Here is an 11,705-nt window from a genome sequence, read left to right as displayed (position 1 = left end):
CTGTAGCAACAGCATTCATTACCAAAGTGCATTTTCTTGTTCATGGAATCACTCAATGCACGGCACAAACTGCCATTTTTTCACTCATTTAACAAATCTTTACTGTGTGACTACTCTGTGCCAGGCACTGTTTTAAGATAGATAGATAGATTATATATATATATGTTTGTGTGTGTGTGTGTATGTGTGTCTATTAAACCTCTTTTTCTTTATAAATTTATATATATAAACTCTTCCTTTGGAAGGGTTTATAGTCTAGCTGGAGAGAGAGATAAATATATCAATATTCATTGTTAAATTGGAGTAGGAATAAATGACTAAATAAAGCAGTGACTGGAAGCAGGAAGTGTTGGACAGTGAGGATGGGAATTGCAATTTTATATATGATGGTCATGGGAGGCCAAATGGAGAAGGAAATCGTGTGAGCAAAGACTGAAAAGACATACAGATATGTAGGGAAAGAGCAATCCAGGCAGAGAAGTTAGGCAGTGCAAAGTTCCTGAGGCTAGAGAATGCTTGGTGAGTTTTACAAACAAGGAGAAGACGATGAAGTGGCTGGGGAGGAATCAGTGTGTTGTAGAGCAGTAGTGGACAGATGAGGTCAGCGTGGAGCTCAGGATCATACCACGTAAAGTTCTGACAGGCATCAAAAAGTCTTTGAGTTTGTGTCTGGATGAGATGTGAACTACTCAAAGATTTGAGTGGAGGAATTACATGGTCTGTCTTAATTTTAAGAGAATCACTCTTGCGCCCATGTGTTCATGTAACAAACACTTATTGAGCATATACTTAGCATCAAGCTTGACGCCAGGAATTGGGGACACAAAGTTAAACAAAATTTGGCTTTTTCTTTCAGTTCATGGAATCTGCTGCAGCTATTTATACAGGTTGCTGTGAAAATGAGTTAAATGTCTTATTTAATTCAGTACATGGGCAAGGACCATGGGTTGTGAGTGAGTGAGGCTATAGTTTTATTCCACTGCTGAGTGCCTCAACCATTCCCATATATTGCCTTCTGTTTTCTTGGTGCCAAGCCCATTTTTCACAGCCTCATCCATTATTTTCCCCTAATAATTTCTTTCTTATGGCTAAATCAAGGCTGGTATATATTCAAGTTAAAGTGTTTTGTTTCAAAATGTATTTCATCAGATTTCAAAAAGCCAAGTTCTCTCTGTAAAGAGAAATGCAAATTATCCAAAGGAATCTTATGATCATTTGCAACTGTGGGTTGCTTTATTGAGGAGCATGCAAGTAAGGAATGCTAAAATCATTTCCACTTCCCCTCTCCACTCTCTCCAAGTTGGCAATTAAATCACTATATGTGAATCTTGAGGCAGAATGAATGTTCTCAGGCCAATTTGGGGGTAAATTATCTGGTAAAAGAAACCAAAACCAGCCTCCCTAATAACTTCCATAACACAAAGTCACTTCTTACTGTTACTGTGTCTGTGACATAATTTACAAAATTCCCTTTTGCCAAGAGGGGACTAAGTGGGCATGCTCTTCATACCCAGGTTATTAGTCAGCTTTTGCTCTATAGCAAGCTATCACTAAGTCTCAGCAGCACACAGTAATCAGCAATTATCTCTGTTCAAGTTGGGCAGTTGAGCTGGTGTCTCTGCTTCAGGGTGTGGGTTGTGCTCAAATCTACTGAGGCCAAGACTGAAGAACTGGAGCATGTTCCTCTCACTTTAGACATTAGAAGCTCCCAGTATAGTGAGTTGAAAGGTGTCCCCACACCCGACAAAATGATATGTCCGTGTTCTAACCCCTTGATATGGTTTGGCTGTGTCCCCACCCAAATCTCATCTTGCATTTTAGCTCCCACAATTCCCAAGTGTGGTGGGATGGACCCGGTGGGAGATAATTGAATCACAGGGGTGGGTCTTTCCTATGCTGTTCTTGTGATAGTGAATAAGTCTCACGAAATCTGATGGTTTGATAAGGAGGAATTCCCCTGCACATGCTCTCTGTTCCCTGCCACTGTGTAAGATGTGACTTGCTCCTCCTTGCCTTCCACCGTGATTGTGAGGCCTCCCCAGACATGAAGAACTATGAGTCAATTAAACCTCTTTTCTTTGTAAATTACCCAGCCTTGGGTATGTCTTTATCAGTAGCGTGAATATGGACTAATACACTTTTTGAACCTGTAAATGTGATCTTATTTAGGAAAAAAAGTCTTCTATAAGTTGAATGTTTGTTTCCCCCCAAATTCATATTTTGAAGCCCTAATCCTCAATATGATAGTATTTGGAGGTAGGGCCTCTGGGAGGTAATTAGGTTTAAATGAGGGTGGAGCATCCATGATGGTATTGGTTCCCTTTTAAGAAGAGGGAGAGACATGAGCACTCTCTCTCTCTCTCTCTCTTCAACTATGTGAGGCTGTGGCAAGAAGGTGGCCATCTGCAAACCAGGAAGACGGTCTTCATAAGACATGGCATCTGCTAGCACCTTGATCTTGAACTTTTCAGCCCCCAGAAGTGTGAAAAATAAATATCTGTTGTTAAAGTCACCAAGTCTATGGTATTTCATTATAGCAGCCCAAGCTAACTAAGACAGTGTCTTTGTAAATGTAATTAAGTCCAGGATCTTAAGATGAGATAATCATTTGCAATCTATGTGGGTACTATATCCAATGACCAAGTAAGTGTTCTTATAAGATACAGAAGAGAAGATGGTACAAGGAGGCTGTGGAAAGATAAAGACAGAGATTAGAATTAGGCAAGCAGAAGCCAAGGAACACACTTTGCAGGGAGAACAGCTTTGTTGACCTCTTGAATTTGGAATTCTGGCCTCCAGAACAGTGAAAGAATTTCAGTTATTTTATACCATCAAGTTTGCAGTAATTTGTTACAGCAACCACAGAAAACCAATACACAGAGGGATGAATAGAAACATATGAAGATCATACAACATAAGCTTGGAATCCAGACATTGTCCCTTCCACCTACCTTCCATTAGCCAAAACCTGTCACCAGGACAAGCCCAGTACCCATGCAGCTGGGATGTACACTACTCCTATGGAGGTCAGGGAGGAGTGAAAGCAAGTGATTTTTTGTTGAATAATAATCTACCACACTTTGTTTTGTTTCTTTGGTAGCATTCGCTCACTAGGTCTTCCTTCCAAATCTAGGATTCCAGAAGACAACTCAGAACTTACCTGGGGATTTCTGGACATAGAAACCAGTGTTCTAAGATAAAAGCATGATGGATGAATCATAGGAAGTTCAGAGGATATGAGCCAAGTTCCCAAAGAGGAAATGGTAAGGATCTCTAAGCCTCAACTAGCCTCCGGTCACTGCACAGATCTCCAACACTTTAGATACAAAAGATACACCATGCATATACACCTCTCCTAAAGCATTGGTCCTGAATGCTATGCTCTTTGATCCTGGTGAGCTGAGCTGAAAGTTGCTGAGAGGACTGTTTTCTAACCTCTTTCCTTTTGACTCATGTTTTTTAGAATGGGCCTTGGACCACCTGTATTGGAATTACTTAGGATGTGATATGGTTTGGCTGTGTCCCCACCAAAATCTCATCTTGTTTTGTAGCTCCCATAATTCCCACATGTTGTTGGAGGGACCTGGTGGGAGATAATTGAATCGTGGGGGTAGTTTCTCTCCTACCGTTCTCATGGTAGTGAATAAGTCTCATGAGATCTGATGGTTTTATAAGGGGAAATCCCTTTCACTTGGCCCTTATTCTTTCTTGACTGCTGCCATATAAGATGTGCCTCGGCCAGGCGCAGTGGCTCATGTCTGTAATGTCAGCACTTTGGGAGGCCAAGTTGGGCAGATCACGAGGTCAGGAGATCGAGATCATCCTGGCTAACACAGTGAAATCCTGTCTCTACTAAAAATACAAAAAAAAAAATTAGCCGGGCATGGTGGCAGGCACCTGTAGTCCCAGCTACTCGGGAGGCTGAGGCAGGAGAATGGCATCAACTCAGGAGGCAGAGCTTGCAGTGAGCAGAGATCATGCCACTACACTTCAGCCTGTGGGCCAGAGCGAGACTCCGTCTCAAAAAAAAAAAAAAAAAAAAAGATGTGCCTCTTGCCTTCTGCCATGATTGTGAGGCCTCCCCAGGCACGTGGAACTGTGAGTCTATTAAACCTCTTTTTCTTTATAAATTACCCAGTCTCAAGCATGTCTTTATTAGTATCATGAAAATGGACTAATACAGGGTGCTTCTTACAAATGCAAGTTTTTCAATCTACTGCTCACCCCCTGAATCAGAATCTCTGGCAATTTTAACAGACATCTCAGAGAATTTTGATGCACACTAATTTAAACATCACTGTTGTTTCTCAAAGTTTTACACTATTTTGTATATATCACCAGCACCCATTAGCAGATGTGAGTGATCCTGTACTTTCTGGGAATATGGGTTCACCATTCTAAGTCTCTGTGGTGGGAAATTTCCTTCAACTCTAGTGTTTTCTCTCTCAAGTTCATGAATATTAACCTTCTATTCTACAACGTGTTTGCTCCATTTAAGACAAATATCTTCCCCTAAACTTTTGGTTAAATTGAGGCTTAATGGTTTTGCTGAGGCAGCAGCTTTGTGCATTGCTCACCATGCCATTCTTCACAGCCTTCTATGTCTTCACCCTGATGCTGGATCACTCTGGTGTTGAGGAGGGGACACATGGGAAGGAGTTCATCAGAGTCTCTTTTCCAGAGAAATCTAGATATGCTCATTCAAAAAGTACTTGGTATTTACTTTTGGGGGCCTCACAACTCCTGTGAAGCATTTTGAGGGCTCCTAGGTGAGGAGGCCTTAGTTTAAAGTTTACAGTAGTGTAGCTAGATGATTCATTTCTATAATGAAAACAATAATAAAGTGATAACTAACATTTACTGAGCACTTACCACATGCCAGGCACTGGTCTAAACTTCTTACCTGCTTTATCTCATTTCACCCTTGTACTGCTCTGAGGAGTAGGTATCATTATTAACTCCATTTTATGGTTGGGAAACACAAGCCTTTGAGAGGCCATATAGCTAGCCCCAGTTCAATAACCTCTTTCTCTCAGGCCACATGCTGATTTTGCTCACACCTCTTAGAGTTCCCCTTGCTGAAGACTAAAGTAAAATTACCTGGCCTATTGTCAAACCATACAGATCACCTTAACTTTTCCCCTGAAAGAAGGGGACTCCGGAGAAATAATCAGTAGCCTTGAATACTCTTTGGCTTGACCCATGGGCATCTCGTGGCCATGTCTTACGTGTGCATTGCTTATCTGTTCATTTTCCTGCACACTATTTACTATTTACCTGTTCATTATTTTAACACAAAATTGAGTCTCCAGTGTCCAATGGGGTGACCACCAGTATACAATACATTCACGGTGATAAGAGCAATGAGGAAAATTAGGCAAGTTTAGGAAAAAGAGAGTGTTGAGTTTGGCAGTAACATTTGAAATAAGATAGGTGCAATGGTTTGGATATCTGACTCTCCAAACCTCATGTTGAAATTTGATCCCCAATATCGGAAGAGGGGCTTAATGGGAGGTATTTGGCTCATGGGCTGAAGCCCTCATGAAGAGATGAATATCCTCCTTGGCGAGGTCGGGAGGGGATGAGTGAGTTCTCACTCTGTTAGTTCCTGCAAGAACTGGTTGTTAATGCTTTTCCCGTTTGCCCCGAGAATACTTGCAGGTGGTGCTTGCGGCTGCCGCATTTACCCCAAAATAACTTTGCCACAAAATATTTCACATTTGTTATTATGTTCACATCACTTTAGCAAATAGACTTTGGAAACAAAAGACATCATTCTATTTATAGCATTCTGTTTTTAGTAGTGGTATTTCCATTTACAAAATACAGTAATTCTCGATGGCTGAAAATGTCAAATCCTAGAAAACACAGCATGCCAATGATGTTAACATCATTCTTGGACAGTTGTTGGCTGAAGATTCATTGCATGAATCCAATGTTTCTGAAACAGACAATTCTGATCATTCAGATGATCCTGATGTTAGTTATTATACATAACTCCAAGAACAGTTTCTATATTTTATTTTCACCTTGAAAATCAGTCAGATTTACTTCAGCCACAAAGAATGTGTTTATGTAAAATTAAATGAGTGCTGGCAGTGAGCTGCACATTTTATTTTTCTAAACAGGAAAAGGGTTAAATAGAGCCTGGAGCCTCCCTGCTTGCTCTCTTGCCTCCTCTCTCACCCTGTGATCTCTGCACACGCTGGCTCCCCTTTCTCTGAAACTCCCACCTGGAGCTGATATTAGTGCCATGCTTCTTGTACAGCCTACAGAACCATGACTAAAATAAATCTCTTTTCTTTGTAAATTACCAGCCTTAGGTATTCCTTTATAGCGACACTAAATGGACTAAGACAATAGAGAAGGTCCTTTTGATAAAGTGACACTTGAGCAGAGACCTGAAGGAAGTCAGGAGAGAGCCATGAGAATAACCAGGAACAAGGTTTTCAGCCAGAGGGAAGTGTAAGTGCAAGGCAAGAGCAAAGAGTTCAGCTTGGAGGTCCCACATGAAGTGATTAGTGAGGGGGAGATAGAGCAGATGAGATCTGAGAACATGGGGAAGGTGGGGACAGGTTGCATAGGTCCTTATGGCAAGGACTCTAGATTTCATTAGAAACCATCGGAGGACAAAAGCAGGAGAGAGACATGATAAAACTTATCTTTGTCAAGAATTACTGAGATGTTGCACGGAGGACACACTATGGAGAGCACAGGTGAAAGCAAGGAAAAAAGTAAGAACAAGAGTTTGAGCTTTTTGTGTTCCTTTGTCATCTGACCCCCTCCTCAGGAAAGTGTTTTCAAGTGGAGAAAAAATACACAGGACTGTGAAGGAAACAGTTATACAAAATGCAGTTAGCAAAATGTTAAAAGAAAACTGCCATTTAGGAAAATATATGTCTCTTCATGAATTTATTAAATAACAGAATCTAGTGGTAAATCCACCATAATTTCCAAAACATGATGAGCACAAATATTTTCAAGATACTTTCAATATCTGTAATGTATAATTTTTTTATGATTTTTATTGGTAACAAGTCATACATTCTACTTATAGCACCGTGGTTTGCCACAGGTAGGCATAATTGGAGAAAATGCTCAATTTTAGTTACAAGCTAGTAAAAATGAAGTGCTTTTTTCAGCCAAGTTCAAAGGACCCCCTGAATTTTATGCATGGACCCAGGTTATAGACCCGTGAGTTAGAATGCTATTGCAATATTCCAGGTAGGAGATGTTTCATGGCTTAGATATGGTAGGCTTAATGTGATTTAGGGAGCAGTGAGGGAAATCCAATTCATTCTAATGTACAGTGGCTACTTTTTCAAAAAATCAAATTCCCAAGACATAGATTCTCTGTCCAAATCCTATTTAGTCCTGAATAACCTTATGTAATATAATTATATATTATATCATATTATATATATCATATAGCTATATTATATGTAATATAATATTACGTGTAATATAATTATATATAATTTATATATAAAATATAATTATATATATATATATCTATTTAGTGGTGGCCTTGTGAGTTAATTGACGGTTAGGTAGTATTTTGTTTTTCTACCACTATCCCCACAATGCCTGGAACAGTTGTTATACTGTTTTAAAGTAGAATTTAGACCCTGCTTCCAGTCCTGGCTATGTAACTTTTGAAAACTTGTTTGCCCTTCCTATAAAATGAGGGTAGTAAAATGCATTCTCCGAGAATACCAGTGCATAAATAACTAACAAAACTTAAGTATGCTTTGGCCAAGAAGGTTCAGCAGCAGAGTGCTGTAATAGTGCTGCAGTTCATTAGTGATGTCTGTTACAGCCATGAGCACCACATATTCCCCATCCTTAAGCTGGACGATTTAGTCTGTTCAGATAGAGGGATATTAGGAAATGCTGTCTTGAGAGGACTTGCGGGGTAGGTCTGACTCTGACAGGACAAAGACCCCCATAAATGTGAAAAAGATAGTGTGAAAGTGAGCTGATAAAACCATTAGCTTGCCCAGAACTTTATTCATATGTTAATCTTACCTTAAATCTTACATAAAAACATATTGTATCATTCTTATTGATACTAAGCCATCTTGGCTTTATGTTGAGAGAATGTATGCTTATTCCAATTCCCTTACCTCCAAATTTTTGTCCCTGGAGATTAAATGTAACTGGGGAAAGGGCAATTTTCTTTGCTGTCTACTGGGCCATTGGTGATTTTTGTTATAAAATGTCATTCTCTCTACCAAGTTTCTACTTTTTACAATTTAAAATGGGCAAAAGATCCATGCTCAGGAAGGAAAAAAAAAAGGCCAGGATCTATTGGAAAGCTTGACATATCCTTAATAATAGCACTGCTATGAGACATTAGTACTGTAGTTTATAAATAATTCATTGATCACTTGGCTTTGAATAGTTCCATCAAACACCACTAGAAGAGGTGGCAAATTATTCTTCAAAACTATCATTTGTTTTCATCCATGAAAAATAGTATGCTTTAGTACCATGGCAAATAAGGACTGAAACTCCAGCCAGGCAATCTGTTAGAAGAAATTTGTTGATCAAAATCTCTGGCATACTTTGTGCAATTGACTCTTTTGTGCCACCACTGCATGAAGTCAATGTCCCCGTTAATTTTATTCATTTGTAGGTTTGGCAGTCAACCTCAGGACTGGTTCTAAAATCCTACCTCAGGCTCAGAGAAATGTTTTCACAAAACCCTAACAAAAGCATAGTTGGAATCAGAGTGTATAGAAAGTCAGCTGTTAGCTGTTTGAGATAAACAGTTATTTTATCATGTTTGGTTTGGTGTATGTCTTTTCATCTGATCGATATAGAAATAAAAATTTAATTAGAGATTAGATAGATGGATAGATGGATGGATAGATACATGTATGATAGACATTGGATAGAGAAGTGAAGCTTGAAAAGAGAAAATGTTCTATTTGTCTTTGAATAACTAACATGAAAATGCAGTATACAAAATATCTCTAAATATGTCTTAGTCTATTGGTCTCACTTTCCATATGAACATGATGATTGAAGTTAGAGCAAAGTTCAGGAAGATGAGATGAACAAAAGGGATTTCCTCCTGAGTCTTATCCAAACAACCACGTGGTTAGACACTTAATCAATGGGAGCACTTTGTGTAGGCTGAAGGTTGCCACTTAGCATGTTGGGAATGAACTAAAACAAGCTGAAAAGTAACTGGAACTAAGAATTCACTACTCTCTCTCCTAAGTGTGTGCCTGTACATAACCCTACTACAATTTCAAGTCTGTTTCCTTTGAGTCAAAAGCCAGTGTGTCTCTTTGCTGCATCTATTACAAGAATGAAGGCCATTCTCAGCAATCTGCCTGCTGACATTCCAGAAAACATGGACATCACTCTGAAGGGATGCACAGTTAACTATGAAGAGCTTCAGAGAAACCCTGCAAAGGAACTTCAGTCACATCGGTGTAGAACTCAGTCTCCTCAGAGAGCAAGAGAAGCAGCTCCAGGTTGGCAAATAGTGGGGAAATAGAAAGGAACTGGCTACCATTTGCACTATTTGTAGTCAGGTACAAAACATGATCAAGGGTGTTATACTGGGCATTCATTAAAAGGTGTCTGTGTATACTCACTCCCCCATCAATGTTTTTATCCAGGAGAATGGGTCTGTTGTTGAAATCCAAACTTTCTTGGGTGAAAAACATATCTGCAGGGTCTGGATGAGGCCAAGTGTTGCTTGTTCAGTATCTCAAGCCCAGAAAGATTAGTTAATCCTTATTTTATTTTATTTTTGTTTTTGAGATGGAATCTTGCTCTGTCACCCAGGCTGGAGTGCAGTGGCAGGATCTCAGCTCACTGCCAGCTCCACCTCCAGGTTTCATGCCATTCTCCTGCCTCAGGCTCCTGAGTAGCTGGGACTACAGGTGCCCCCCACCACGCCTGGCCAATTTTTTGTATTTTTAGTAGAGACAGGGTTTCACCGTGTTAACCAGGATGGTCTGGATCTCCTGACCTCATGATCTGCCTACCTCGGCCTCCCAAAGTGCTGGGATTACAGGCATGAGCCACTGGGCCAGGCTAGGTGAGTTAATCCTTGAAGTAAACATTTAACTTGTTTCAAATTCAATTGTTTTGATTGAACAAATCACAACAGTTAAAAACAAGGCTATCACAAAATTTGGGGATGGTATCTATGTCACTGAAAACAGAACAGTTTTGCAGTCTGGTGAATAAGATCTAAAGTCATCCAGCTACAGAAACAAGATACTAGATAATTCCTAAGACCTATTTGCAATATTTTAATGATGCAATAAAATGCCTCTATTCATCTTGGGGTTTGAGGCCAGGGAAAATCAGTATGAGTCCCTTGTCTTCCAGAATCGTAATCATGTTGGATGCAGTATCATATTGCACCTGGACCATCAGACTTAAATGAAAAGGATCCAGGCTATGATCTTGAGTCAGCTATTGTGTAACCTCCAATGAGTCACTCTACCTCTCTTGGCATCCATTGTGTATTCTGAAAATGAGGCAGTTGGATGAGAGAATCTACTGGGTGCATTTTAGCTCTGAGAATGGGGTGATATACAAAGAGGGGAAGAGCATGGATTTTCATCAAGCCCTCCACTTAAATAGCTTTGTCTAGGAAGTTCTTAGCTTCTTTAAGCCTCAGTTTTCTTATCTGAAAAATTGAGTTAATTATAGTGTCCAACTTGCAAGGAGATAATTTGGGTAGATCACTTAGATATATCCTAAAAGGTAATATATATCCAATAAATAATAGCTGATATTCTTTGTGTTGCTATTGTTGTTTTGCAATAATAGCTGTGGTTTTAAATGTTTTAAGCCAAAAGATGTTATAGGGAGAATTTAAGTAGGAGGCCAGTTACATAGAAAGAAGGCTATGTATTGGTGAACTGAAGTCATGCCACATGGTGGTTTATATGACCTTGGGCCAACTCTATAAATCATGGAATATAGGTAGACCATATTACTTATTCTTCTCTGTGGCAGTACTTTTTATGTTTTTAGTAATGGAAGGCAAAGTGATGTCGGAAACACAGCAGGAATTAAACATTTAAAAAAAAATCTTATCTCTATTGACAGAAAGATTTATAAATCACCTAAAAGGTTTTCATGTGTTGAACTTCTTTAAAATGAAAATTACTAATCAGGAACATGTCTACTCTACATGTTCACTTCTCAAATCTATATTCATCCATTTCTGAACTCTTGAAAAATTGTGAGGTAGCAGAATGAGATGGCAGAAATATCCACAAATTCCAATGGAATGAGAACATACTATGTGTGGGCTTCAGAGACCTGTGCTAACGGAAACATACCTCCAGGCACTCTCATTATTATTTCTGATTTGAGACGACAACCTGAACGTCCTGGATGAGGAAACCAACCTCAGAAAGAGGGGACAGGCCAAATTTTCTAAAAACAGGTTACAAATATGAAATGAGTCTCATGAGCCCATGAGTTATGGAATACTAAAGTTTGCACCTGGAATTAAAGTTCTGACACTTTTTCTGTGGGGCACTTGTGTGTTCAAGAGGCGCTTTATATAGAAAATGAAAGAGATGAGACAGGGAATGCAGGATTTCATCAAGATGTGTTGCTTCGCAGAAAAGTGGTTTAGTTGTTTGGGCCTATGAGAAATTGTTGTGAGTATACTCACAAGGTTTACTTCAACCACTGTGACAGACCAATCTGTCTAGTTT

At 39.5% G+C, this 11,705-nt stretch overlaps 1 pseudogene; it reads left to right on the top strand.

The window, feature by feature from the left end:
- The first annotated feature begins 9,319 nt into the window (after window positions 1-9,319).
- Window positions 9,320-10,212, top strand: LOC129471417 (large ribosomal subunit protein uL6-like; annotated as a pseudogene).
- Window positions 10,213-11,705: the final 1,493 nt, after the last annotated feature.

This window comes from Symphalangus syndactylus, chromosome 21, assembly GCF_028878055.3.
Source record: "Symphalangus syndactylus isolate Jambi chromosome 21, NHGRI_mSymSyn1-v2.1_pri, whole genome shotgun sequence".
NCBI lineage: Eukaryota > Metazoa > Chordata > Mammalia > Primates > Hylobatidae > Symphalangus > Symphalangus syndactylus.
The sequence above is the reverse complement of the archived record's forward strand: the minus strand, read 5'-3'. Positions and strand labels throughout refer to the sequence as shown.